This window comes from Papaver somniferum, chromosome 4, assembly GCF_003573695.1.
Source record: "Papaver somniferum cultivar HN1 chromosome 4, ASM357369v1, whole genome shotgun sequence".
In the NCBI taxonomy this organism is placed as follows: domain Eukaryota; kingdom Viridiplantae; phylum Streptophyta; class Magnoliopsida; order Ranunculales; family Papaveraceae; genus Papaver; species Papaver somniferum.
In genome coordinates, this window is record NC_039361.1 from 99,383,401 (window position 1) to 99,391,615 (window position 8,215).

Below are 8,215 nucleotides of genomic sequence, written 5' to 3' on the forward strand. Positions count from 1 at the left end.
TACGATTCTCTACTTTCAACAGTTGTTCAAAATCAAAACATTGATTTTACAGAAAATATTTTTAACGTGAAACTCACGTAAATTTGAAAATATATATTTTCTCCCTTGTGCGAGCATCCGTCTTTGAAACAAGAGCATATTTTCAAAAATAAAAATTTTCATGAAAGCTCATAGACAAAATTTTATGTCATTAGACTCAGGTCTATTTTGTTTGTTTCTTAAACTAACGAACGAATGTCTGTTCCTAAAACAAGGATTTCCTTTTTTTGGCCGATCCCATAAACGCTAAACTGACCAAAACTGGACTTTTAACAGACCAAATCAGCGATGCTTCATCTCTGTGCTCACGGAATCACACTCTATCATACCATCAGGGTCCTTACCCAAACATTTGCTCGTACATGACACCATTGGAGCAAATTGAGGATTCTGACGATACCTTTGTAGACCGAGTTCAACCACTGATCTCGTCGACTGAAAATCACCATTTAATGCTTACTATGCAACATGATTGTTCCTCACTAAGCAGGGGACTTAATGTAGATGGTGGATTTTCAACAAAGGGCAAAAACGGTAAAATCATGAGGCATGTTTTTGACACGGCTTTCAGGCATGCAACGATTCATATTTTACGAAGCCATGATGAATATTTTTTCGAAAAGCCTCCACCAGCTGAGCGTTCGATCCCTGGCATTTCGTCGTGACCTCTATGCTGAATGAAGTATTTGGGCGGTTCTCCGTAGATTGAGAGCTTAACGCCTTCAGGACGTCGGTGATACCCACTGTTCCCTAACTGCAGAAGAGAGACCCACCTCCACATTGAAGAATAGTTGGGCGGCGGACGCCTTTAGGACGTCGGTGACACTCACTGTTCCCTGATTATGTGGAGAGACTGTGCATATATTCAGGCGGTTCTCCGTAGATTGAGAATACTAACGCCTTCAGGTCGTAAACAACATCGTGACTCCCTGACTATGCACCATTCAGAATAGATGTGACGCTTTAACTGGCTAATATCTTTTCTGCAATAGATTAATCCTGCCGTGACATTCACTACTGAATTCCCAGAATAATCTATTATTGCTCTTATTCCATGGTCGAATCCACAGCCTGATCCCATGGAATGGAAATAACAATTGCTCATACTCCATGGTCGAATCCACGACCTGATCCCATGGAATGGAAATAACAATTGCTCTTATTCCATAGTCGAATCCACGGCTTGATCTCATAGAATGGCAATAAAACAACTGTGTTATCTCATTACTCTGATTTCATGATCGAATCCACTGATCTCATGAAATGGTAATAGATAATCTTAATTACTCCGATTCTATGGTTGAATCCACGATCCCATAGGATGGTAATGCTTGTTTTATTATTCTGAATTCGTAGTCGAATCCACAACTGATCCTGTGAATTAATAATGAGCAACTATTCATTTTTATTGCTCAGTTTCATGGATTATTCTCCAATGAATTCATAGATTAGTAATATATACTCAACAACCGGGCATCTGGACCATCATTGAGTAAGCCCCACAAAAATGGTGCGAGTTTACTCGACAATGATGCACGACTGAGCACCCGGATGCACGAACGAGTGTCCGAAAATATGAAATAATGAGGAATCCTTCGCAAAACAGGAGAAAACAATAAATATTAATAAAATAATAAGAGACGCCCAGGTCCGGGCCCACTAGTCAGCTGGCCGGTCGTGCCCTATCCATGGTCGGTCCGTGCCTCTCCCATTATGTTCTTTATTTTTTGTTATTTCGTGAACTCACGAAAACTCCTTGGTTTTAGCAACTTTCCTTGTTTTTGCAAAACTCGTGAATTCTCCATAACTTCGTGGATTCACGGAATAATATCATAAAATAAGGAGAGGTGTGCGGGATCGGGCAACCTAACTGGACGGCCATGCCTAAGCCGTGGCCGGTCCCACACCTCACAATCCTTAGCTTTTTATAATTATTATTCCCTAATCTCAAGAAACTCCTCCGTTTCAAAAAAAACTCATGGATTCTCCATAACTTCAAGGATTCTCCATAACTTCAAGGATTCATGAAAAATAATAAAATATGGAAAGGTATGCGGGACCGGGCAACCTAGCCGTCCGTCCATGCCCTAGCCATGGACGGTCTCACACCTTGCAATCCTTAATCTTTCATAATTATTATTTTCCTTAATTCATGAAACTCCTGGGGTTTGAGAAAAATTCATGATTTATCCATATTTTCTCGAATATTGCTCAAATCACGAAAAACCAAAAGCCAACATAGTCACACGACTGGCTAGTCTCTCACGACAATTTTAAATATTAAAACACGTTTATTTTAATATTCTCAAAATATTGATGAATTGAGCATACATGCTCATTCCAACAAAAACCGAGAAATCTCAGTCAAGATGAAACTCTTCTGAAAATTCACTATGTTGCTCGAACGTGCATCAGAAAATACTGAAACTCTCAGTATGGAAACACGGACAGCACGGCAACATGTGCATGCCTTCATGACCGACCAGAGTCATTCCTAGGTCTTTCACAAAGCCGGTCTCACAGGTTTTCATAATTCTGACCTAATTTGCTCAATTGCTCATATTGGGCCCAAACTCTCTCCAACCAACTGGGGGGATTCTCCAAATGACCAACAAGAGCCGGTCCCATGCTCTTTTGGTCGGTTTTCATCTATCATACCTAGGTTTTATCACTTAATGATGAATCCAGCAATATTTCAATAAATGATGAAACCTGCATTTAATCATCGTTCTTTCACCAACTCTCAAACTGAGAACCCTGGTGTGCGCTCACTCGAGCAATGGGCACCCATGTATGCTCATCATCCCATGTGGTCGGTCCCTCCTCACTCATGACCAATTTTCAGCAATTCACCAATTGATGAAGGATTGATAAAAATTAGGGTTTCGAACAAACGCTCCACGAATCAGCATTCTGAGCAAGTTCAAACACAAAATAATGTTGATTCAGCAATCAACATCCAAATTAATAATATTCCATAATTGACCAATATTTTTGATTAATATTTTATCGGGTCACGGCACCAGTAAATAATTCGTCGAATTGAGAAATACTTGCTCAGTTGCTCGAATGTTGATCCAACCATCAATGTTCAGTAATTCATCAGTAGTTTGTTGAATTGAGCAACACTTGCTCAGTTGCACGCCAAAATTATCAAATTCGTCGAATTGAGCAGTACTTGCTCAATTGCTCGACAAACTCTCAATATTCAGCAATTCGTCAAGTTGAGCAATACTTGCTCAGTCTCTCTAGTCAGTAATTCATTGACATCTCAGAGAACTACATGTTCAATCCATGAATCACTGAGCATTCACCACTTATGCTCTATTTAACAAAACTAGACTCACAGTCTAAATCAGTCAACAACTGCCTAACTAATACACGTCTGCCTTGCAGACTCCACGATTCGTGAAATATCAATCACGTCACAAATAGGGAGATATCACTTAGGGTTTTGGTCTGGTGGTCTACGGAACGTGGATTCATCCACAATGAGAAATGTGCGTAAGTCGTGTAAAAGGTTGAAGGAGTTAGCAAAGTAGCGGGTGCACGATCAGTCAAGTCTCCGCACGACATTGAACTGACTTTACCACGATCTCCCACTTTCCCACTCTTTCACTCAAAAAACCATCACACTTACAGGGATCAGTGGTACATCATTCTTTCAATATAAATAAGTCTAAATCGAGGACATCAGGATATCATCAATCATCGGTTATCATCATTATCCGTCAACAACTCGATATAAACTTATTCACAGAACTCAACTTCAGCAGTTCAGCAATATTGCAGAAACCTTCAACACACCCACAATCCTTGATCATCACTGATCCCATACAACTCTCAGCTTCCCTCCTACAGATCAACCCATCTCTCTCTTTGCGACCAAATTGACTCTGGAACGACCATTGTCTTGGTTTAGGCCGGAGTCATACAAATTGATTTCCCGAATCTAAGCACCCCCTTTGCAGCGGTGCATCTGTGTGAGGTTTAGCAGTTTGCTCAGTTGAGGAGTCTCGACAGCACGATCGACTCTCCACTTTCCCAAAAAACCAGCAAACCGTTTTTCCCCATCTACAACTAGGTACTAGGATCGGTTTCCCACATATATATGGTATCTAACTTATATTTGTTGCACATGTCCATAGGATCGGTTCCCCTTTGCCTAAAAACGTGTTGCACATGTTCATAGGATCGATTCCCCTTTCTGTTATAAACCTTGCTGCACCTCATACAAGGATTGCTTCCCCTTTGTGATGTACTGCACCTCTTACTAGGATCAATTCCCCTTTCTCATATTTGGTCAGACATAAAATCACAAACCCGATCATACCATATCAGGTGATTACTTAAGATCGGTTTCACTAATAAAAGTTATACCAATATATAAGTCAGGCCTTTGTGAATAGTTATACCTAGAACACAAACAAGTCGTGAATGGTTATACTCAATCACACATATTGGTTATTCATAAGATATGCAATGAATAACAAAATCAATAACGCCTGGAAATTTCCTTTTCGGTTCACAAACAAGTTTATGAACTTACTTCCTTAGAACATATGTAAAACATTGTTCCCTAGGATGAAATCCTCACCTTATACCCATACATAATCACAATAGCATTCAAATGATTATGGCGATGTTTTATCTACAAAGTTTAATGGTTAAGCAATAAACCTTGTATTATATATTTAATATTATGTCTATCTAGAGTTCAAATATGCTTCGCAGTTTTGTTTTCAATATGCACGACTTGAAAGATATGTTAGGGAATAAAACAGTTCAAGTCAAATATCACTAACCTCAAGTGGAAGGATGATTGTTGTCGTTGTAGCTCCTTGCTTCTTCACATCTTCAAGTCTTCGCAATACTTGTAATGTATCATTATCCTAATACTTTCAAGCTAACCTATACGAAGTTGACTCTAGTACATAATCAAGCGACTCTTAACATGAGTTTTGGTTCACTGAAATATGACAACCAAACTTGACATACCACCGCTTGGTGGGTTCAACCGAGCAATGCTCTAAAAATCTCCCCCTTTGTCAATTTTAGTGACAAAACTCTTACATCATATGGATAAACAAATTACAAGGATTCATTACACATACGCTTGATTCCCGAATTCAATAGCACAGTAAACTGCTTACATTCAATCCTTGAAAATGTCGATGTTGACATTATAATAACAAATCTAATACTCCCCCTAAGGAATATAGGTAGATATTCAATCCGCACGTCTTTGTTATACCAATTCATACGACATGTTACCCCCCCCTCCCCTTAGTCTGTGCTTTCACTCTTTCATTTAGATAAAACGTTTAAGCACCAATGTCTTTTCCTTAGCGATACCAATCAATATAAAATAAATGCCAGTATCACTTGTTTACTCCATATATTTCTCCCCCTTTTTTTCATTAAATGACAAAGAAACGAAAAAATAAAGGACAACACGAAAAGAATCTACAAATCTCAAAATAGACTTGCAACCTGTAGAGTTAGGCACGAGGGTTCCACACATCGTGTTCTGATAACCAATATCAAAACCGAAACTACAAGTAGATTTATTTTGATATGTTACCAAGGAAATGATTGTCCGAAACAATTTTTCCATTTTAGTTTAGCAGACCAAAAACCAACTAAGCACCTTAGTCCCTTTGCTAACCGATTGTTCAAAAACAACCGCTTAATTCGATAAGACCAATATAAAGATAACTCTAGTTTTCTCATCAGGTTATAATTATCCATAAACTTAGACCTTTCAATTTTAAACAAGACAAATACTAGGTTAGTTAACTAGCATTTCTTGTTAAGGCATTCGATTAGACTTGAATAACCGAAACCTCACTTCGATAAGTCTAACTAAGATCAGAATTAACTTAGTTTCTCTTATTCGGAATCGAATTGGACTAAACAACTCATCCCGTAATCCTTTTATTTCGTTAAGCCATAAATAATTCATACAAACCAAATAAATCAACTTGCATAATTATTCACCTCAACCAGAAGCATTGAATCAACATAAGCATTAAAACACCGCAATTTCACCAAAATTTTGTAATCCTAAACAATTGATACCACACAATAAAGCAAGATAGCAATAGTTTTTCTTAACCGGAACCAATTGAATCACACATACATCCACACACACATCATGGAATAAACAACAATTGTATCGAAATTTTGTTAAGCAAAAGCAATAAATATATATAATATAAACTCAGGCTTTTCTTAAACAGGAAAACAATTAACTAACAAGATTGTTACCTCAAATTTCGCATCATTTTCTCCAATATGATTGCATCTTCGTCCAAAGAGAATTGATATCGAAATATCATCATGTTGTCATCCTTATGCAAAAAAAGAGTGTAACAACAACCAACCTTTACCAGAGAAAGATTGAAAATCGGTTTTAACAATTGCAAGCAAAAGTTGAAAACCGTCGAAACACGTATGCTTTTATCGTAAACCAAAACCGATTCAACATATTGTGACTTTTTCATATATTGTTTCTACAGAACCCCTCATGATTCTTTGATAAAGCCTACCAACATGGGCTAGAACTTAATCCTGCTAAATCAAAAAGTCACCCAATCCACAAGGGTTCACAACATATGAGATCGAATATTAAGATAATAAAACCGAAATCAAACATCCCATAAACACAAATGCAATACACCATAAATATTCAATAAAGTATCAAGTATTGCAATTACCTCTATCTTATAGGTAATTGAATTGCGAAAACAACGCAAAAAGAATGAGGTCATTCCGAGTTCGGACGAAGAAGTTATGGGAAAAACAGTTTTACGTTTCTTCGTATGGGGACCTCTCACTAGGATCGGTTCCCCCCATTGCACCTATCACTAGGATCGGTACCCCAAGTATTACTTGTGGCGGATCACAACAGTAAACTGTTTTTTACATAACTTTTGCATACGATGTTCGAATTCAGTGATTTTTGGCTCGTTTTAACCGTAAAAACAAGAGCTACACATATATGATCAGTAGATATGAACATCATAAAGTTACAATTACCGCTTCTATCAAAACCTTAAACATGAATAGAGAAAGTATGAGTATAGAAGAAAAGAAATCTCCTAAAGATATTAATTAGTCGTATAATAACCGAGAGATCATGTGCTCAGTTTCATCTGCTTCCTCACCTTTAAAAAGATTGAGCACTAAGGTGAGCATGCACATTCTAACACAACTAGGTTGTGTTGAGCTGATCCTTGTCTTGTTCGTCACGAGTGACTAAAACCGAATCATCATTCTTGACCTCTTGCTTGGTTTGTTTTCTCTTGTTCCATCTCTTGTTTTTCTTTTTTGACTTGTGATGAAGAGTGTCACTATCACAACTTTTACTAGTACAAGAGATTTCAAACGTTATTGCTCTCAATCTTACGGAGAACCGCCCAGTGTATATGTGAATTCCTCTATGTAGTCAGGGAACAGTGAGTGTCACTGGCATCCTGAAGGCGTTAAGCTCTCAATCTTAGGAATAACCGCCCAATTACGTTATTCTACATAGAGGCTATGATGAAATGCCCGGTGTCGAACGCTCCGGAGAGGCCTTTCGAGCGACATATGCATCATACTTCGTAAAACACGAATCGTCACATGGATCCCTGAAGCCGTGTCAGAAACATGCAGTATCATGATTTTACGGTTTTGACCTTTGTTGAAAATCCACCATCTACATTAAGTCCCCTGCTTAGTGAGGAACAGTGATGTTCCGCAGTAAGCATTAAATGGTGATTTTCAGTCGACGAGATCAGTGGTTGAAGTCAGTCTACAAAGATAGTTTCAGAATCCTCGATTTACCCCAATGATGTCATGTACGAGCAAATGCACAGATGAGAAATCTGATAGTAAGATAGAGTGTCATCCCGTGAGCGTGGAGAGATGAGTCACTGCTGATTTGGTCGGTTGAAAGTCCAGTTTTGGTCAGTTCATCGTTTACGGGCTCGGCCCAAAAAAGGAAATCCTTGTTTTAGGAATAGACGTTCGTTCGTTAGTTTAAGAAACAAACAAAATAGACCTGAGTCTAATGACATAAAATTTTGTCTACGAGCTTTCATGAAAACCAAAATTTTATTTTTTAAATATGTGAGATTTCACAAAAGTGTATAAACCCTCATTTCAAAGGTGGAAGCTCGTACGAGAGAAA